This window comes from Esox lucius, chromosome 7 (genome assembly GCF_011004845.1).
Source record: "Esox lucius isolate fEsoLuc1 chromosome 7, fEsoLuc1.pri, whole genome shotgun sequence".
Taxonomy (NCBI): Eukaryota; Metazoa; Chordata; class Actinopteri; order Esociformes; family Esocidae; genus Esox; species Esox lucius.
This window is the reverse complement of record NC_047575.1, coordinates 48,404,682-48,427,439: the sequence shown is the minus strand read 5'-3', so window position 1 is coordinate 48,427,439 and position 22,758 is coordinate 48,404,682. Positions and strand designations below refer to the sequence as shown.

Here is a 22,758-nt window from a genome sequence, read left to right as displayed (position 1 = left end):
TTTACATGGACTATCCAATATATTATAAAATATATGCAGTATATTTATATATATACAGTGGATATGAACATTCTACACACCCCTGTTAAAATTAGACAAAGATTAATCATGTCAGAACATTTTCCACCTTAACTGTGACCTTAATTGTGACCTCAAAGCACTCGAGAGGCTCCGTCCCCTGGCCACGGCCAAGCAGTCCCACAACCCAACACACCCAACACACCCAACACACCCAACACACCCAACACACCCAACACATCCAAAACACACCCAACACACCCAACACACCCAACACACCCAACACACCCAACATCCCTGCTGACGGGTCGTAGTCTTGAGGGGGCCCTTTCCCTGAACTCCGTCCGTGGCAATGTGTGACAGGTTCCATCTCATTGTTACCAAGTCTCAACATACAGTACACGCATTCCTTAATTCTCTTTGTCTCTCTTTCTCTTGCCCCCTAATTATCTTCATTTTACATTTAAAAGGCTTGATTGGCATGTCACATGTTTTTCTGCATTGCTAAATGAAGTATAATATGTGTAATCTAAAACTAAATCATCTGTCATGATAATGCCATTTCAATATACACTGCTCAAAAATATTAAGGGAACAGGTAATCATGACAGAATAACACCAAGTCGATGAAACTTCAGGGATATCAATCTGTCCAGTTAGGAACCATTAGTGATTGTGAATCAGTGTCACCTGTATTGGTGCAAATGAACGTGACAACAGGTGCACTCGAGAGGCAACAGCAAGACAACCCCCCAAAAAGGAATGGTTTTGCAGGTGGTGGCCACAGAAAATCTTTCCTGACTGTTTCTTCTCTAGTTCTCTAGCATTTTCCTAGTGTCCTTGTCTCTACTGGTAACATGAGGCGGTATCTATCTGGAGATACCAGGAGACGGGCCATTACACAATGTGAGCTGGACAGGGTTGTAGAAGGGCATCAACCCAGAAGCAGGACCGGTATCTGTTCCTTCGTGCGAGGAGGAACAGAGCCCTACAAAAAGACCAGAATTCTGTTTTGCCTGCTCACTCATGTTTTCTTTACAAATGGTACATAAATTACCAATTCTATTACAAAAGACTGCACATAACTATTACAAAAGACTGCACATAACTATTACAAAAGACTGCACATAACTATTACAAAAGACTGCACATAACTATTACAAAAGACTGCATGTTATCATTGAGGGGGCAATACACAGTATTAAGATCTAAGGGTGTGCTAAGTTTTGAGCACATCTGAACAGGTCTTGGAGCAACATATGCTGCCATCCAGACAACATCTTTTTCAGGGAAGGCTTTTTTCGTTTCAGCAGGACAATGCCAAACCACATTCTGCATGTGTTACAACAGCATGGCTCCGTAGTAAATGAGTCTGGGTGCTAAACTGGCCTGCTTGCAGTCCAGACCTGTCACCCATTAAAAACATTTAGTGCATTATGAAACAAAAATACAACACCCTGGACTGCTGAGCAGCTGCAATCCTATAACAAGCAAAAATGGGAGAATATTTCACTTTCAAAACTACAGCACTTAGTCTCCTCAGTTCCCAAATGCTTAGAAAGTAGTATTAAAAGAAGAGGTGATGCAAACCAGTGGTGAACATGCCCCGTCCCATCTTGGTGGACAGGTGTTGCTAACATCAAATTCAAAATGGGCATGTATTTCTCCAAAAACTGTAACATTTCATAGATTCAACATTTGTAATGCTGTCTTTGTACTATTTTCAATTAAATACAGGGATCATTACATTCAGTTTCTTTTTGCATTTTGTGTAGTGTCACAACATTTTTGTATAAAGGGTTGTTGAAATAATACATTATACATACCAGCTAGTGTCCCCTCATGGTGCTTGAGTTGCCACTTTAACCTGTGATCATAAACCTGCTATCATCAACCAAGTCTACTTAGTAATGCTGTTCTGACTCAATGAGTCGCTGAACTTTGGTCAGTGTCACAACAACGATGAGGTAAGAAGACCTACTGTAAGTCTACCAAAAATAGAAACAGGATCCTAGGGGTCTGATCAACAGTAGTACAATATATAGGGAATAGAGTGCTAGGGCTCTGGTCTAAAGTAATGTACTATAAAGGGAATCGGGTTCTGGCTGTGACATAACCTGTATGTATGGAACAAAGAATGAGTCATTGTCATGTTCAACCAGGGTTATGTCTGACTCAATCACTGATACAGATGTTTACACACTCAGGGAGGCTATTTTAAAATGTTTCCATGACAAGCTGGTTACGTTTTGTTCTGCTAGTGTTTCCACAGACAGTAAATGTCTCATACCATCTTTAGCAGGACTCTCAAACCTATTAAAAAGAAGCTTAATTAATTAAAAACCTTTAGAAAATATAAAATGACACAATATTTACTTGCTTTCAGTTAGGTAAATGTTTCTCCTCTCCTCTGAACAAGAAAGTTGTATACTACATTCTGTCAAAATACACTAAGGTTCAGATGATTGGGGTCACTTCACAATTATTTTGCTTTTGAAAGAAAATAAAATGTTTTGTCCATTTAAATAACATAAAATGTATCAGAAATACAGTGTAGACATTGTTAATGTTTTAAATGACTATCGCAGCTGGAAACTGATTATTATTAATGGAATATCTACATAGGCCTACAGGGGCCCATTATCAGTAACCATCAGTCCTGTGTTCCAGTGGCACATTGTGTTTGCTGATCCACACACGTGTCAGGTTGAAACAGGTCCCCGGACAATTTGTGGTGTCTTGAGGACTGGTGGTGGAAGACTGCAATGTTCTTGTCCGGTGGCACCGCCTGGTGGCCCGAGGAAGCAGTAGCAGCTAAAAGGTCCACACCTGCTGCCCCTCCTTGACTGGGAAGGAGACAAGAGGAAGCACTCCAGAGGAGGTGGGGAGGAGGTGGGGAGGAGGTGGAGAGGGCACCCCAACATACGACCTGATTGGTAAATTTTTAGATGTATGCGCCTGTAAAACTATGTTTACCGTCTAATTGGGAGTAGCATTTTTGTTTCAAGTTTGGTCATTTGGGATTGACAGAACTTATTTTTGTAACCTTGAATGAATGCCCTGGCCAGTGACCTTGGGCTCTTGACCTCCAGTGTCTTTACATCAGCCTAGTCATGAAATATATGAGCTGATATGTGCCCCATTTTACCAAAACCACATGCTTTCAAGCTTGGAATATCATGGAGGTGTGATAGTGATTCTACTTATAGATTATGAACACATAACAACAAGCAGTTTGTAAATTGCAAAAGTCACAGAATGAACCTTTAATTAATCCTTCATCTCTTGATGTTATGCTGCCTAAACATTTCAACAATAGCTCTTATAAATCTTTTTAAGGTTTCAGGCTGGGTGTTTTATAAAAGCACTTTGTGACAACAGCTGATGTAAAAAGGGCTTTATAAATACAATTGATTGATTGATTGATATTGACTCCAGAGGGATATTTTCTTGATAACTAATAATCTGAGATGTCTCTACACTGTCTCTACACTGTGGTACTGAGATGTCATCTGTCTCTTTGTGGGCCTTTCAGAACTTTTCATTGTCTGTCAGCCTCTCTCATCGACATCTCTTCATCTTTGTTGCATTATTTTCTGTAATACTGGGCAGTGGAGTGTGTATTTTAGTAGCTTTGGTGGAGCTTTGCGTCTTTTTGTTAGAAGTAATTGGTTAACTTGGCAAACTGTATTTTCAGATTTGCTTCCCCAACACTGATTAGCTGCTTCAAACTGGACTGCGTGGCGTCCAGCTATATTTCCGTTCCGCTGCTCAGACATTGTCAGCATCCCTCAAGCATGATACTGGACATCATGGACATTTCCCTTGACTGACTGATGGCTCTGTTGTGGTGAGGTTAGATGTTACTTCATGTACTGTCTGTGTAATCCAGATGTTATGAAATCTGTCAGCAATATATGAGTGGAGGAAAGCATTTTATCACATATTGGCCACAAGAAATGAAAAACCTAATATTTGGATCAAAATGTAGGTGTATGGACTACAGCAGTGCTGGTAATGGTAAATGTCAGAAGTATACAGTTGTGGTCATAAGTTTGCATACCCTGTCTTTTATTAGTCTTTTATTTAAGGCTAGTGATCATATGAAGCCATTTATTATCACATAGTTGTCTGGCTCCTTTTTAAATCATAATGATAACAGAAATCCTCCAATGGTTTTTAGCATCCTTTCCACAAGGGTGTTTTAGTCATACACAACCCATAGGAAAATGTCTAAAAATACTAGTTAGAACTGAGCGGACCACCCACTGTATTTTAGTATTGGTTAGTAGTCAGCGAAGCGATTCTTGAGGCAGGCAAGTTCCATTTAGGGCTGTTAGACCATATTATTTCATTTCTTGGGTCCAGCTCAGTCCCTTTTCCCTTACCCCTTTACCTTGTGTTTATAATAAACGTTTTATGTTTGGTTGTCTCTTTCGTTTGTTCTCACTGTTCATTTACACTACACTTATTTGCATGAGTTTTATGTTATGGGTCTCTGTACTATCCACCCTAGACTGCTAGAGCCACAGGGTTCGTAACATCTGAAACGTGCAGTTCATGCAAGACGACCAAAGACTTTGCATGACCTGGCGGCATTTTGCTTAGACGAATGGGCAGCTATACCACCTGTAAGAATTCGGGACCTCATAGACAACTATTACAAAAGACTGCACGCTGTCATTGATTCTAAAAGGAGCAATAAACAGTTTTAAGAACTAAGGATATGCAGACTTTTGGGGTCAGTTAATTTTTTGCTTTGTTGCCATGTTTTGTTTTGTGATTGTGCCATTCTGTTATGACCAACAGTTGAATGTGAATCCCAGAAGAAATAAAAGACATGTTTTGCCAGCTCACTCATGTTTTCTTTACTAATGGTACATATATTACCTATTGCATAGAAAGTGTATGCAAACTTTTCAGCACAACTGTACATGTCCATTATAAAAGTAATGGTTTTCAAAACAAAAAACACAAAAATTGACTATTTAAAAAATATCAACTCAAACATGCTCTCCGAGCTGTCACACATCCCAGAACAGTAGATACAAAGATGAGATCTATTAGTGCTGATGACATAATTCCTTCACTTCTTTGTAATGTCCATGGGCAGAGGGAAGATGATGGTGGAGTTCTTCTCTGCAGCGATGGTGGTGAGAGTCTGGAGGTAGCGCAGCTGGAGACCAGACGGAGACTCTGAGATCACTAGATCTGGTTGTTTCATGAAGGAGGCGTTCATCTCCCTCTTCACCGTAATCTCCTAGAGGAGAGAGTAGAAAATAGAGAGAAAATAAGGGAATGAGAGGTAGAGGAGAGGTTAAAGAAGAGGGTCATGCTTTTTTTATTTATACAGTATTTAGTCCTAGGGAGGGTCACTTAATTTTATAATCAATTAGATTTCAGTAGCCTACCTGCCAGACTTTAGGAATTTACATTGAATGGCGAAACCTAACATTCACCTTCGCTCTGGCCCCTCAGCTGGCCTCTGCCTCTGCTGCCATGGCTCTCTGCAACTGTTGGGGCAGCTTCACATCCTTAATCTCCACACGCTCCACCTTGATGCCCCATGGGTCAGTAGCCTCATCCATGTTAGACTATAGGAAGAGAACAGCCAATTACAAAGCCCTATTACACCTCATCCAGGCTGGGCTGGGCTTTGATCATATGAATCAATGTATAATCACATTGTTGTTTGGCTCCTTTTTAAATCATGATGATAACAGAAATCACCCAAATGGCCCTGAGCAAAAGTGTTCACCAATCAACTGATTGAAAATTACTTTGCACCATGTCTTTTTACTGGCTGTGCCATCAGCATTAACAGGACTTAGCATTTAGTCTCTTATAAACCTGAAATACCTTTCTCAAATGTCCAGCAGCATTGTATGTTTTGTGTTTGGTATTAGTTTCTCAAAAAAACCTCAGTATATAAAAATAAAAACTTTTACAAAAAAAGTTACAATAAATCGGTTATTAATGATTTGACTAATACCCATCTTGGCAGAACATTGAGTTTGTAGCTGGAATGTCTACTGGGTAGCTGGTATGTCTGCTGGGGTAGTTGGAATGTCATGTGGGGTAGCTGGCATGTCTACTGGGTAGCTGGTATGTATGGTGGATAGCTGGTATGTCTGGTGGGGTAGCTGGAATGTCATGTGGGGTAGCTGGAATGTTTTCTGGGTAGCTGGTATGTCTGGTGGGTAGGTGGTATGTCTGCTGGGGTAGCTGGAATGTCATGTGAGGTAGCTGGTATGTCTGGTGGGTAGCTGGTATGTCTGGTGGGTAGCTGGTATGTCTGGTGAGGTAGCTGGTATGTCTGGAGAGGTAGCTGGTATGTCTGGTGAGGTAGCTGGTATGTCTGGTGGGTAGCTGGTATGTCTGGTGGGTAGCTGGTATGTCTGGTGAGGTAGCTGGTATGTCTGGTGGGTAGCTGGTATGTCTGCTGGGTAGGTGGTATGTCTGCTGGGGCATCGAGGCTCGCATATCCAGTCTCACAAACTTGTTTTCCCTCAGGCCATAAGGCTTGTCAACCAGCAACACTACCAGTTTGAGGCCAAGTTACAATAAATCGGTTATTAAGGATTTGACTAATATCCATCTTGTCAGAACATTGAGTTTGTCAACAGATGGATCCTTCTTCAGAGCGACAGACCTTTCAACCTTCCTGATCAGGGATTTGATCTAGCAACATTTTGATTACTGGTCAGATGCTTTAACTAACAGGATACCCTGCTACCCCAAAAACCTGTTCTAGGGTTCTTGGTTCCAGGATTCTACAGTTCTTCTATTTTATATTCTAGTTTTATAGCATGTGACATGTTCCTGTACCTGCATGCTGTTTGAGATGTTCTCGTGATCTGACAACAGGTCAGCGTGGTTCTTGGTTTCCAGGACGTTCCTCAGGGAGGTCTGAGGCAGGAGGTGGACTGAATAGTGTCCATTGGATGCACTGGTCACCGGGAAGATGGGGTCACTGACCCGGAAGTACACGACCCCATCAACACACACCGTCACGGAGTCCTTAGTGAAGAAGATATCTGCCAGGAAGAGAGAGTTGGAAAAAGATGAGTGAAGTGGGTAGTAAATATAAATACAGAGACGAGAGAAAGAGAGAAAGAAAAAGGAAAGAAAGTGGCAGGAAGCGTCAATAAATAAACACATTAAAATGCACAAACACACACACACATGCACACACAACAAATTAACACACAAATATGAGGTAAGAGGGCAAGAAATGGTTTTCTCTTACCTGGTCTCTTACATTTCTGGCTTGTGATGTGGCCTAGTTTGAGGATGACAACTATCTACAACACAACACAATATAGAGTTAAAAAAAGACTCGAACTGCTTAACATCAGCACCAAGTATGTTTTCTGTATTTTCCGGGCTTCAGGTTAAATGAATCAATGGACAGTGTGATCATTATGTTAATGATGTGTTTTTCTGTGTCTCACCTTAACTACAAACCAGAAGGCCCAGGAGAAGTTACAGAAAGTCCAGATACCACACATGATCACAGCAAACCAGCCACAGCAACCCAAGTCCTCTGTATACTGTTCAACTAATGAATTGATAAATTAATTAATGGAACAAAGTTAAGAAAAAGATGAACAGCAACTGGTAGACATTTATATGACATAGCTTAAGATGCGCTAAAAATGAAAACCTGTGTGAAAACACTTACGTATCAGATCATCTCTGATCGTGGCTCCTCTTTTCATACCACTTTTCATTTGATGCTCCATTTCCATGCTTCTTGTAGTGTATGAGAGAAATGTTTCTGTCTGAACTTGTGTGCATGTATGTAAAAAACGCATATCAGAGAGGGTTGTGTGTGTGTGTGTGTCAGAGCGATGGGAGTAGCAATGTTTATAAAGTAGGATCTGCCTGGAGAGGGTGTGGCCTAAGCCCTAAGAAAAAAAACACAGCAATTGAATATACAGGTACAGTATGAAGAGGATGGACGGGCGGTCTTTAAGTTCCTGGAGCTATTCTCATATTAAGCAATATTTGTTGTGTTAAAGCAAGTCCAGGTCCTATTTATGAATTATTCCTTTACTCTTTTTTATGTGCTGGTAACCTAGGTGACAGATAGATGATTAACCCCACAACAGTATTTTGAAGTGTGCAAGATGGGTAGTCAATTAACTTGCCTCAGCCGAGCCTTTGAGCCTGAGTAAGAAATATATACCCTAACTTTTTGGGTTTTTTGATGAGCTGAACATCTGTCTCGTCTCTGACATTCCAGAATCACCTCCAGGCTAATGAATACAGCATGCAGAAGTATCTATGTGGTTGTGTTGATGAGGTAATTGTTGATGAGGTAGGCATTCAGCATTTATTGAAAATTGCCAGTGACAGGTGTCAATGCATAGGGGTGGTTTGGCCAAGAGAGCTGAGTTTGAATCTCCCAAGGGAAAAAGTCTTGATAGACAAACTGCAACAGAAATCTGTTGTGATTTTGAGCAAGGCGCCATGATAACTGAACGCAAATGTGTCTGTTTTGTTGACCTCTGATACATTTGAAAATTGCTAAAGTATTCCAGGTTTCAGGTTTTTATAAAGATTTGTGTAAAATAAATATCATATCATGGTCTGAATGTGCATGTCTGTCCATTTTCTAAGATGATGATTTGTAGAAAATTGGGTTGATGGGATGTAGAGGAAAAATAATCTGGGTCCAAGGTTAATGACAGTGTAAAGGTAACCGCTGAGTAACTGAATGATTCATACTGTATACAGTGTAATCATAAGGGGTGGTCATTAACAAGAGGCTATTTTAGGATTTAAGTGGAATCATGATTAGCTTCTCTTCCTGCGATAGACACGACACATAAACTATTAAAGAATACTGAACTATAATAGACAAGAATTTTCCAAGGAAGGAGTTACAAGAAGGTAAAGTGAAACTTGGAAAAAAATACAAATGACCTGTGTTGACTAAACACTTGGAACAGCAATACCCAAGCAACAAATTTAGTTACATCTATAAAACAGCCTCCATGTTTACACAGACAGATCAGTTTACATAAACATTACAGTTGTAATTACACTTCTAATGTTTATCAGGTAAGATAGGGAAGAGACATCAGGTATTGTGGCTTAACTTGCTGTTTGTGTGAGTGAATTAAGATGAAATAGGGGGTAATGTAACTATTGCATACAATACAGTGTGATTCCTTCAGTTTGTTTTGCATTTATGAGCTGCTATGTCATGTGGGGTGGCTGGTATGTCTGGTGGGGTGTCTGGTATGTCTGCTGGGTAGCTGGAATGTCATGTGGGGTAGCTGGAATGTCTGCTGGGTAGCTGGAATGTCATGTGGGGTAGCTGGTATGTCTGCTGGGGTAGCTGGAATGTTATGTGGGGTAGCTGGTATGTCTGCTGGGGTAGCTGGAATGTCATGTGGGGTAGCTGGTATGTCTGCTTGGGTTGCTGGAATGTCATCTGCGGTAGCTGGTATGTCTGCTGGGTAGCTGGAATGTCATGTGGGGTAGCTGGAATATTTGGTGGGTAGCTGGTATGTCTGGTGGGGTAGCTGGAAAGTCATGTGGGGTAGCTGGTATGTCTACTGGGTAGCTGGTATGTCTGGTGGATAGCTGGTATGTCTGGTGGGGTAGCTGGAATGTCATGTGGGGTAGCTGGAATGTTTTCTGGGTAGCTGGAATGTCTGGTGGGTAGGTGGTATGTCTGCTGGAGTAGCTGGAATGTCATGTGAGGTAGCTGGTATGTCTGGTGGGTAGCTGGTATGTCTGGTGGATAGCTGGTATGTCTGCTGGGTAGGTGGTATGTCTGCTGGGGCATCGGGGCATTGTGGCTGGCACATCCAGTCTCACAAACTTGTTTTCCCTCAGGCCACAAGGCTCGTCAACCAGCAACACTGATCCATGATCATACTGATCACACACAAACACTCCAGATGCTCTGATGTTCTTTCAGGTACTTTTAAGGGGAATTAGAGTATTCCTTTGGATGTACCATTCGTAAGCATATTACACTCATTTGCAGAGGCATTGCTAGGATCTCAATACATTCAGGGCTTAGCCCTCCCCCCACCCCGCCCAGGACAGAAAGTACAGGGTTTTGAATGTACATGCAGAACATTTTGATGTCTACATTGTCATAATGCGCAATGGGAATTATAGATAAATAAATCAAGGGACATTTTTGTATTATTATTTTGTTTGGTCAATTTGAGATCCGGGGCTATTCATAAAGGAAGCCCCGGACGCCCAGGCCTAACGTCGCCACTGCTCATATCAATAATATTCAATACTACTACCCAGATGGCTGCTAGTTTACAGTACTCTTTTTAAACTGCTGCTAGTGTAAAGTGTTATGTACCCTCACCTAAAGGATTATTAAGAACACCATACTAATACTGTGTTTGACCCCCTTTCGCCTTCAGTGGCATTGATTCAACAAGGTGCTGAAAGCATTCTTTAGAAATGTTGGTCCATATTGATAGGATAGCATCTTGCAGTTGATAGAGATTTGTGGGATGCACATCCAGGGCACGAAGCTCCCGTTCCACCACATCCCAAAGATGCTCTATTGGGTTGAGATCTGGTGACTGTGGGGGCCATTTCAGTACAGTGAATTGGTTGTCATGTTCAAGAAACCAATTTGAAAGGATTCGAGCTTTGTGACATGGTGCATTATCCTGCTGGAAGTAGCCATCAGAAGATGGGTACATGGTGGTCATAAAGGGATGGACATGGTCAGAAACAATGCTCAGGTAGGCCGTGGCATTTAAACAATGCCCAATTGGCACTAAGGGGCCTAAAGTGTGCCAAGAAAACATCCCCCACACCATTACACCACCACCACCAGCCTGCACATTGGTAACAAGGCATGATGGATCCATGTTCTCATTCTGTTTACGCCAAATTCTGACTTTACCATCTGAATGTATCAACAGAAATCGAGACTCATCAGACCAGGCAACATTCTTCCAGTCTTCAACTGTCCAATTTTGGTGAGCTCGTGCAAATTGTAGCCTCTTTTTCCTATTTGTAGTGGAGATGAGTGGTACCCGGTGGGGTCTTCTGCTGTTGTAGCCCATCCGCCTCAAGGTTGTGCGTGTTGTGGCATCACAAATGCTTTGCTGCATACCTCGGTTGTAACAAGTGGTTATTTCAGTCAAAGTTGCTCTTCTATCAGCTTGAATCAGTCTGGCACCAACAACCATGCCCCGCTCAAAATTGCTTAAATCACCTTTCTTTCCCATTCTGACATTCAGTTTGGAGTTCAGGAGATTGTCTTGACCAGGACCACACCCCTAAATGCCGATGTTTCACTTCATCTTCCATCTCTTTTATAGTGAACATAAAAACATAATCATCGTCTGAGCTAAAGGGGCAGTAATCCTTTATATGTTGTCTCAGGATGATCTGTTAAAAGAGAGCAGGTGGATAGAGCAGAGGGGTCTCCATGAATGGTAAAGAATCAATGTCTTGACCATGAAGGTTTATGATCTAACACCAATAAGAGTCATGTACTCAACATCCTCATGATTCATTATCAGATCAAGCGGAGGTCAAGTCATTGAGTGAACTGTACCACACAATGTTCATGGTTTTGATATTGAGTGAACTGTACCACACAATGTTCATTGTTTAGATCAGTGGTTCCCAACCAAGGGTATTAGGAGATCTGGGGTACTTGACCTCTCCACAGGGGGTACTTGACCTCTCCACGAGGGGTTCTTGACCTCTCCACAGGGGGTACTTGAAAACACTTAATATAAAAATTAACATGAGAGGGCACTTCAGGGGTACTCCAAGCCAAACAAAATTATGTCGGTGGTACAGTAAATTAAAAAGGTTGGTAACCACTGGTTTAGATAGAGTTGTGCTCATAAGTGTACGTACCCTGGCAGAAAATGTAAAATGTTGGCACTGATTTTGATGCAGAAAAACTTTTATTTAAGGATAGTGATCATATGAAGCCATTTATTATCACATAGTTGTTTGGCTCCTTTTTAAATCATAATGATAAAAGAAATCACCGAAATGGTCCTGATCAAAAGTTTACATACCCTTGAATGTTTGGCCTTGTTACAGACACACAAGGTGACACACACAGGTAAAATGGCAATTAAAGGTGAATTTCCCACACCTGTGGTTTTTTAAATAGCAATTAGTGCCTGTGTAGTCAATGAGTTTGTTAGCTCTCACGTGGATGCATTGAGCAGGCTGAGCCATGGGGAGCAGAAAAGAACTGTCAAAAGACCTGCATAACAAGATCATGGAACTTCATAAAGATGGAAAAGGATATACAAAGATATCCAGAGCCTTGAAAATGCCAAGGAGCACAATAGGACAATACTTGAACAAAAATGTGCTGCATGGTCGAGTTGCCAGAAAGAAGCCTTTACTGTGCCAATGCCACAGAAAAGCATGGTTACAATATGCCCGACAACACCTTGACATGCCTCACAGCTTCTGGCATGCTATAATTTGGAGTGAAAAGACCAAAATAGAGCTTTATGGTAACAACCATAAGCACCATGTTTGGAGAGGGGTCAACAAGGCCTATAGTGAACAGAATACCATCCCCAATGTGAAGCATGGTGGTGGCTCACTGATGCTTTTGGGGTGTGTGAGCTCTAAAGGCATGGGGAATCTTGTGAAAATTGATGGCAAGATGAATGCAGCATGTAATCAGAACGCTCTTGGACTTTCCAGCATGACAATGACCCTAAGCACAAGGCCAAGTTGACCCTCCAGTGGTTACAGCAGAAAAAGGTGAAGGTTCTGGAGTGGCCATCACAGTCTTCTGACCTTAATATCATCGAGCCACCCTGGGGAGATCTGAAACGTGCAGTTCATGCAAGACAACCAAAGACTTTGCATGACCTGGAGGCATTACTCTATCATCTGGGAGATTGATGCTGTGTTCTGTAAATGCTGCAGAAAGTTTAATGGAACCCAACCAACACAAAGGTACCACATAACAGAAGATACCATAGGGGACAAAATCCTGAATTTCATTGCCCACCATAAACATCAACCCTTATTTCATCTTTTTTCTTTTGCATTTCACAATATGTCAACTGAAGAAATGGAGTATGATGTCCACCTGCGTTTGGAGATGATCCAATTTGTTATATCAGATGTTTTTGACTAGGGGTCAAGGACGCTGTCCCGGTTTTATCCTCCATGGTCTGCTTTCTAGTTTCTTCAACTGTTAATATTTCACAGAGAAGTCCCATTGTATTTTTCCATACATTTGCTTAGAATTGGCAGTTGTGGGTAAATAATGGCTGAAACCATAAACACTTAGGTCAACCCCTCATTGGTTTGTTCCAGTGGAAAAGATGTCTTGGAAACCATAGAAAAGGAGCTGATATATGGCTGTGTCATCATGGAAACAGAGATCAGAGGCAGAGCTGAATGAAAACTTTTGGACGGGTAGGTGAACCCTGATCACAGTGTGTAAATACTGGCTGAAACCATAAACACTTCTAAAGCCTTGACCCCTTATTGATATTTTCACTGCATAGTGGAAGTGCTGTAATGGAAACAGGGATCAAAGCTGCTTTGGACATGTGGCTTTACAACCCCTGACTTAAAAGAGCAATCTGTCATTAAAACAACAACATTTACACCCACCCACTGTTTATGCAAACAGCTAGCAACAGGCCAAATGATACAGACTCCCAATCAACTCCTGCCATATTATGAGAGTAAAACATCAAATGTAAAAAAGATCAAATGTGCGTCTACAATGACTAGATCATTTTTCTTAAACATGTTGAATATAATCTCCCTGACATTATGAAGTATTAGTGTGCTGCACACAGCAAGATGTGAGATCCAACCATTAGCAGATCCAACTATTAACCCTAACCATGTGAGATCCAACCATTAGTTGATCCAACTATTAACCCTAACCATGTGAGATCCAACCATTAATAGATCCAACTATTAACCCTAACCATGTGAGATCCAACCATTAATAGATCCAACTATTAACCCTAACCATGTGAGATCCAACCATTAACAGATCCCACTATTAACCCTAACCATGTGAGATCCAACCATTATCAGATCCCACTATTATCCCTAACCATATGAGATCCAACCATTAATAGATCCAACTATTAACCCTAACCATGTGAGATCCAACCATTAACACATCCCACTATTAACCCTAACTATGTGAGATCCAACCATTATCAGATCCCACTATTATCCCTAACCATATGAGATCCAACCATTATCAGATCCCACTATTAACCCTAACCATGTGCGATCCAACCATTAACAGATCCCACAGAAAATCATTAGTAACACACAATGCCGTTATGGATTAAAATCCTGCAGCGCACACAAGGTCCCCCTGCTCAAGCCAGCACATGTCCAGGCCTGTCTGAAGTTTGCCAATGACCATCTGGATGATCCAGAGGAGGAATGGGAGAAGGTCATGTGGTCTGATGAGACAAAAATAGCACTTTTTGGTCTCAACTCCACTCGCCATGTTTGGAGGAAGAAGAAGGATGAGTATAACCCCAAGAACACCATCCCAACCGTGAAGCATGGAGGTGGAAACATCATTCTTTGGGGATGCTTTTCTGCAAAGGGGACAGGACGACTGCACCATATTGAGGGGATGATGGATGGGGCCATGTATCGCGAGATCTTGGCCAACAACCTCCTTCCCTCTGTAAGAGCATTGAAGATGGGTCGTGGCTGGGTCTTCCAGCATGACAACGACCCGAAACACACAACCAGGGCAACTAAGGAGTGGCTCCGTAAGAAGCTTCTCAAGGTCCTGGAGTGGCCTAGCCAGTCTCCAGACCTGAACCCAATAGAAAATCAGTGGAGGGAGATGAAAGTCCGTATTGCCCAGCGACAGCCCCGAAACCTGAAGGATCTGGAGAAGGTCTGTATGGAGGAGTGGGACAAAATCCCTGCTGCAGTGTGTGCAAAACTGGTCAAGAACTACAGGAAATGTATGATCTCTGTTATTGCAAACAAAGGTTTCTGTACCAAATATTAAGTTCTGCTTTTCTGATGTATCAAATACTTATGTCATGCAAATAAATGCAAATTAATTACTTAAAAATCATACAATGTGATTTCCTGGATTTTTGTTTTAGTATCCGTCACTCACAGTTGAAGAGTACCTATGATAAAAATTTCTACATGCTTTGTAAGTGGGAAAACCTGCAAAATCGGCAGTGTATTAAATACTTGTTCTCCCCACTGTATCTATGTGTTTTTGAAACATTGACAAAAAAAATCACCACACGTCAACTCGCTTCCATTCAAAATAACCATAATTACTCCCACAGAAAAGAGCATATCTGACAAAGTTCAGCACATCATTTAACAGAAACATTTACCCAGACACTTTTCCTATCACCCCAAATAACACCAACTTTTCCCACACATATTTACTTAACCACCCTCCCTTCCAGTTCTTCAACAGCATGTCTTTTACTTTACAATAATACCCCTTTAATTCATCACATACAATGAACATATACATTAGTCTTTCAGGGACACATCCACAAACATCACATTCTCTTGTTCTATTGGGATCAATTTTATGGAGCACTCTTTTAGTGTATATTGTATTGTGTCATAACTTAAAATCATTCTTTTTGGTAATATTTTATTTCGAGGAAAATGTAAATCACCCCACAACTGTGCAGTGTTCAGTCCTGGAAACACATTCGCCCACATCTTCTCAGCTGCAGGTCTATCTGTAGCCAGCAACATCTTATACAATTGTTTTGTGCAAACACTAGATAATACTTTCTTATTTTCCCCATGACCAATATACAGATTAGGAAACACGTACAGATCTTCCCTACCCCTTCTTAAAGCATCCGCTTTAAGAAGCGCCACCAATGGCTCTGACTGACAGTATAACACTGCTGACAGAGTTCTCAACCTGTCCTGTTGGCCACAGTGCTGCAGCTCAGTTTCAGGGTCTTGGCAATCTTCTGATAGCCTATGCTATCTTTATGTAGAGCAACAATTCTTTTTTTTCCAGATCTTCAGAGTTATTTACTTGCTTATCGTGTATAACACGAAAGTATTCCGAATACGGAAGAGGGCATACAGTGTCAGTAAACTTTACAGAAGCGTGTCCCGTCTGCCACATCAGTTGAAGGCCACATTCTCCTTTTGATGGGAGAAACAGCTGCAACACCCCAACCCCTCAATTTATCACAAATGGCATCATATCCCCAATGTAAACAGGCAAATTCAAACAGGAAAGCATCATTTCGTCAGCAAAGACATCTTTTGCCATTACCCTACAGGACTTCAGTCCATCCATTAATTTCTCCTTCCCGTGGTTATGCGACACAGATCTCATACTTCTGGTTTAAATAGACTAACGCTCATCGTTCCACAGGCCTCTTAAATACCTCTCCGTATCTCCATCATTGTGATATTTTCTTCACCTATAATCTCCACCGCAATAGAATGCCAACAATTCAGATGATTTGTGTTCACAGTAAATCACAGGAGATAAATAGATCGCTGAAAGCATTTATTAAAGTTTGAAAAGGCAATTGATGTCAAATGTCAGCAGGGGAAATCATTTTTTGGGAAAGAGTAAAATAAATGATAAACATTTTAGTTTCTGATGCCGTAATATCTTTACTTTCACACAAGATAAAATGTAGCATACAAAATAGTCTACTTCAAATTAGATTTACATTGTAGTAAAGGTTTGCTGTTGCAAAACTGGGCCAGACTAGAAACTGACATGTAGCAGCAGATCCATGAGGTTACCAGCACAAGTCAGCTTGGGAAGTGGTCCAGTACTTAGAACCTGAAAAACATAAGGCTTGATATAGTAAAATAAATCATTTTCTACTCAGACCAACTCATTTACAGTTCCTTGTGTTCAGAAAACCGAATATCACCACTGTACAATCTGACGGTAATTCCAGCTATTTTCAGTTTAGGATTCATCAGCACACGAGGAAGTAAAACTTTATGGAACATGACCCAGCAGTGCTTCTCGTTAATTAATAAGTCCTCACCTGAAGTGCATTTCAGAAGTTGAGAAAATGCATGGAGATGATGCTCAACACCAGACAAAGAAGCCCTGAAATGAACCAACAGTCATTAGTTGCATGGAACCTCACAGAAATCAGAGAAAGGTTAAGTGTTTGTGCCTCAGAAAACCGAATGTCACCACTGTAAATCTGCCGGTAATTCCAGCTATTTTCAGTTTAGTATTCATCATTGAAAAAAACAAGCAAGAACTCTTGAGGTGCCCTGGAGGAAGGTCCTCACCTTAAATACACATGTCCAGTTCAAGGAGTCCTTCTCTGGAAGCCCTTCCAAGGAACACCTGAAAAGTGAAGCTATATTAATACTTGAAAATAAACCTTTTAAAGGCACATTTCAAGTCAGTGCCAATCACATTCAGAAAACCGAATATCACCACTGTAAATCTGACGGTAATTCCAGCTATTTTCAGTTTAGGATTCATCACAAGTGAACAGCTACCTAGCTACATCTGATTTTTAGACAAGAAATGTACCTTTTCAGATGCTGACACCCATCAACCTCATTGGTACAGTTTCAAAACCTGCACAAATCACAAGACATGATTAGAATGTTTACAACAGACCTTCTGCAAACTAGGAAAAAAGATTGCTGGTATTAAGTCACCATCTTGTGTTCAGAACACTGAATATCACCACTGTACAGTGACTGTAATTCCAGCCATTTTCAGTTTAGGTTTTTATCACAACTAGACAGCTTCCCTGATTAAAGCTGCACTACGTAGGATTCCTTCCGTACAAAAACGATTACAGCAATTTGCAATTACTCACTGGTCAGAAGTGTTCCGCACCAATGTCCAATAGAGAATGACGTTCCATATTGGAAAATTAGAATAGCAAGTTCCAGAAAGAGATCAGGGGGAAAGATAGCCCTAACTCAGAGATTGATGTTATTATTCACCTTTCTAACATTAGCTAAGGGTTCCTGGTTGCAAACTATATAGAGAGCTACTCTGCCTTTTGTGCTTAGCAGTTTTTGTAGGGTATGCTATAGTAGACAAGGGAAGACCTAACAGTTCATCATCCGGGTCTCTAGCTTGAACTTCAGTAGCTATGGCGTCCTAACACTAACATCCACTTAAAACCGATGTCACAAAATGAGCCATGGAGGGAGGCCCGCCTCCCAGGAGGAAATCAGCACTGGCTTGAAAGTAGCGGCACACTCAATTAGAAATGGACATTCCACTGGAACTGAACTGTGCGTTGCTAAACAACTCTTAGAGGACCTCATTAGATGTTTGTATCAGACAAAACGTAACCTAGTGTATCATTAAAGGTTAACCTGCAGCAAAGTTTTGTAGCCTTACCTCATGATGTGAAGACTCCTTAAAGTTAGTAGGGCCAGCAGCAGTCCTGTGAAATCAAAGCAGATATGAACGCCTATATAAAATCAGTATCATGTCCAGGTCAAGACAACCCTAACAGCGTTCTCAGAAGTATTTGAAATGAAATCGTCAGTTATCGGATCAAACTCTTCCTATTCAATGTCCTCATCACTGATAGCTGTTGCCCAACAAGCCAGGGTGCATCACCAGCGACGGTAGAAACAAGTTAAAACAACAGAAGTTGTGTTAAGTTGTCTAATCATAACTACTGAGTCAAACAGTCTTAAAACTTACCCTCCATGCTTAGTTCCAGCTCATACACGTACCACAGCACAGTCCAGGATGAACTACCAAGTTAACGTTAGTTCCCCCATAGCTAGAAAAAAAGAAATGTATTTCGATTATGGTGCTGGTTGATACACAACACATGTGGTCTTAAAAATGTGACGCCTGCAATTATACATTAAAGTGGCAACATTCTCGTTTAACGTGCATGCCATGTGGATCAGATTGCTAGCTAGTAAGCTAACAGTTAGGAATCTTCGTCAGTTTCGCATAAGACGGCACTTCCTATATAGTTATCATCAAATCCACGCACGAAGTACAGCACCGTAACCCACTTAACCTTCGTCCCTAGGTATGCCACGTTGCCAACAAAAACTCACCCCGGCTTCATTTCTTTAATTCTCCACGTGCATAGTTCTGCAAGGCCGCATTGTTAAAAACCGCTAAATCATGGCTTTAACTACATACCGTAGAAATAATTACATCGCCAAGCGTGCAGCAGAACTCAATAGTCATTAGCTTACCACGAAATTTAACGAAATTGAACTAACTTCTAAAACTAACCTTCGACACAGAGACAGACGACCTACTTCTGCCACTAGATTCATGACTACAAAGAGGAGGTGAACACGCGAGAGAGAACGTCCGTTATCGCAACTGAGCTTTATATAGGGCCGGGTGCTGCGTTTCAGAACAATGAGAACTCCGAAAAAACGAGCCCTGACTCGGAAAGGCGTATTTTATTTTATTACACCTTTATTTAACCAGGTAAGTAAATATGTAATAACAAAAGTATTTTTTTATGACGACCAGGCCGAAGTCATAATACATGAAAGATAACCTTTAGTTACACATAAATGCAATCAAAACACAATGGAATAGACAATATATCAATTTATAACACCAACATGTTGGACTATATGAAGTGACAAATGGATAAGATGTATAGTTGTTCAACATACAGTTCTTTGCTTTGTGCAGAGGCTGTTAGAGCAAAACAACTACTATAGGCATTGTTCAACGAGTCTGGCTGCGTGTGATTGGCTCAGAGTCACTCATGGGGACACCACATCGCAACTACTAAAGGAAAAACCAAAAACTTGCAGACACTCGGCCCTTCGTGGAATTGGTTTGACACCCCTGCTTTAGAGTCTGGTGACTTTCCATGTTTCTTTGTAAGTTTTGACCTAACTTTTTCTAGCCACTGTGCATCAATTCTTTTTGTTGCTTGCTCTTTGGGGTTTCAGGCTGGGTCTCTGTAAAAACACCTGACAACTGCAGACATACAAAGGTCAATATGAAATAAATGTGATTGTTTGATTGATAGATTCATAGTAACAGAAGAAGGATCTCTGTACACTCAGAATCAATGCAGTTTTTGTCCTCACTTTGCTGAATAATTCCCCAGGGACATAACTTTGTCTGGGAGAAGTTAACTGGAAATCAGTCCATGAGGGGTTTGGCATCTTTATGATAATAAGATGGAAACCAATCGAGTCCAGAGTGAAAAGCAGTGATGAAAGTGCATCTGGTTGGTGAGTATTCCGGCGCAGGGGCTCCTGTACAGAAGTTTGATACATTTTATGGAACCTCACCAAATTTTACATTTCATTTCCATATTATCCATATTTTTTCTGCATAACGATAAAACGGCAAGGTTCTTATCAGAGAGTACATCTAAGATTGAAAAACAAATACCTGTTGGGGTTTAAAGTTATATTATGTGCCTGTACTAGTCTGCTCACTAAAGCACAAAGCTTGTTAACCAGAGCCTTTGCAGATATATTTTTGTCCGTTAAGGGGGAGAAATCGACGTGAATGACACTACTTATTCCAAATTGGTCCCCTTTTTCTGCTCCATCTAGATTAGGTGTACATTTCCTACCTCGTCATTACAATGTGCAAACATTAACTCATCTTTTTCCAAGTTTTCTGAGGTGGTAGTTTTGATGTCCAAGTTCAGACTTCCAAGGTGTTTTCAACGCACCATCTGGGCATTCTATTCTAGGATGAGATCATCAACGTGCGCGTTTAGACAATACTGGCTGGGAGTAGCGTCATGTTGGCAACATTAGAGATTCCGTTGCAACAATAAGACTTCCGGTTTTCGGATATTGCCTTCAAAATAAAAGCGGTATAACGCGATATTAATATTATTACATGAATCTGTTTTGCCGTTGTCCTTAATGTATATTGTAAAGATATAGATAAAAGTAATATCTACATATTTAAAAATAATAAACTAAAAAAAAATGCTGTTTAAATAGTACTTTGAAGGATGAACACTATTCTAAGTTGGAGCACATAGAGAAATGGAGATTGAGTAAAATATTGTGTGAAAAATGTCATATTTTAAAAATGAGTTGATGAATCCATGATTATGTAATTCTTGTTCATTTGCTGGTGATTAGTTATATATGGGCTTGTTGTGCTAAATCCAGCAACACTTTACCTTCCACCTTCTCCTCCATTGCAACACATTAATATACTGTACACAGGATACATATTGCATCATAGAGCAAAAATTATTCTATAGACCGCAGTGAGTGAATTGTAGGACCTTTTCAAAAGAGTGTCTACTAACCAAATAAAATTAGTTTTGGAAAGGAACTGTGCTACAGGCCAAGTTGACCCTCCAGTGGTTACAGCAGAAAAAGGTGAAGGTTCTGGAGTGGCCGTCTCCTGACCTTAAATTAGAAATATATATCAGTTAAACTTTCATATATAAAAGTGTATATATATACAGGTTGAAAGAAATGTATTGTTCTTTGTCTTGTGTTATCTGTGAACATCTTGTTTTGTTTGGGGGGGGTTTCGTCTTACTTTTGGGCCCAGTTGTAAAAGAGACCTTAGTCTCAGTCTGCATGCCTTGTTGAAATAAAAGTTAAATTAGAATATATTTACACACACATCCATTTGTTATATGGCTATTACATGCTGTAGTCCCAATATAGAATTCTAGTATTGGTTCTTATATGTAATTGTAGACAAATCTGAATTAATTCCTATTTTTTTAACAGTGGAAGCTACACAGACTCGGATGATCTCTGGGAGCTGACTGTAAAGAGACGGCCACAATCAAACAGTCCTGCCCCCACTACTTCAAGAGCCTCTACCTCTGCTATTGTTTCTGTCTCCACAACAATCCCAACTTTTGTCTCCACAATCACTCCGACTCCCAAGTCATCTTCTGTTTCCATACCTACCCCCGTCCGGCCATCCAGAGGTGTGAAGAGACCAGCCCAGAGACAAAGACGGGCCAGTGCACCAGCTGACACCCCCACTGAGGGAGAGGACCGTTGGCACACAGTACTGGAGGAGGATGTGGAGCCACTTCCACCCACATTCAGGCCTAAAAGGCAACCAGGACCTCAGCTGGACATGACTGGGACATACAGCCCCCTCCATCTGTTCCAGCTGTTTTTTACGACATCAGTTCTTGCGACGCTGGTGTCTAACACCAGCAAGTATGGGACGAAAAAGCAAGCTGGAAAGAAAGAGGCATGGAAGACCATACTCCTACATGTTACTGGTCATTTACATGGGGATTGTGAAGTTGAGAATCCTGAAAGACTTCTGGAGAAGCACAAGCCTCTACCAGCTGCCTTTTCCTGTATATGTGATGTCGGCCACCCGGTTCTTGACCATCTCACAGGCCCTTCACATGAGTGACCCACAGAAGAGAGGCACAGCAGGCTTTGACAGGCTCTGTAAAATCAAACCTCTCTACCAGAGCATTATTGAGGCATGCAAGACATATTTCCAGCCTGCCCAGAACCTGTCCATTGATGAGAGGATGGTAGCCTCAAAAACTAGAATTGGTCTGAAACAGTACATGTGAGACAAGCCAACTAAATGGGGTTATAAGCTGTTTGTTTTGGCCGACTCCATGTGTGCCGACACCTGGAACTTTTTTGTTTATGAGGGAAAATCACTCACAGCCACCGGTAAGGGACTCCGTTACGATTCAGTTATGCAGTTGTTGGATTTACCACTGCTCGGGACTGGCTACAAGCTGTTTGTAGACAATTTCTACACAAGCCCTGCCTTGTTCAACGACCTAAAGAAGCTGAATGTATGGTGTTGTGGCA

General features: G+C 41.1%; 1 long non-coding RNA gene, 4 other non-coding genes and 1 pseudogene across 6 annotated transcripts; all 6 read right to left on the bottom strand.

The window, feature by feature from the left end:
- Positions 1-4,947: 4,947 nt before the first annotated feature.
- On the bottom strand, positions 4,948-7,878 carry LOC105011203 (annotated as a pseudogene).
- Positions 7,879-16,513: 8,635 nt separating this feature from the next.
- LOC105011202 lies at positions 16,514-19,314 on the bottom strand. Of its 2 annotated transcripts, none has more exons than XR_002196936.3 (7): positions 19,232-19,314; positions 18,677-18,758; positions 18,365-18,410; positions 17,534-17,581; positions 17,284-17,341; positions 17,028-17,092; positions 16,514-16,813 (listed from the first exon to the last, which is right to left on the bottom strand). It is a non-coding gene; the product is annotated as an uncharacterized LOC105011202 (long non-coding RNA). The 2 variants fall into 2 exon arrangements; XR_828070.5 differs by having other exon boundaries at positions 19,048-19,297.
- LOC114839570 lies at positions 16,887-16,961 on the bottom strand. Its single transcript, XR_003781980.1, has one exon. It is a non-coding gene; the product is annotated as a small nucleolar RNA SNORD65 (small nucleolar RNA).
- Positions 17,162-17,235, bottom strand: LOC114839569. Its single transcript, XR_003781979.1, has one exon. It is a non-coding gene; the product is annotated as a small nucleolar RNA SNORD65 (small nucleolar RNA).
- Positions 17,414-17,487, bottom strand: LOC114839571. Its single transcript, XR_003781981.1, has one exon. It is a non-coding gene; the product is annotated as a small nucleolar RNA SNORD65 (small nucleolar RNA).
- On the bottom strand, positions 18,909-18,974 carry LOC114839603. The gene has a single exon (XR_003782000.1). It is a non-coding gene; the product is annotated as a small nucleolar RNA SNORD49 (small nucleolar RNA).
- Positions 19,315-22,758: the final 3,444 nt, after the last annotated feature.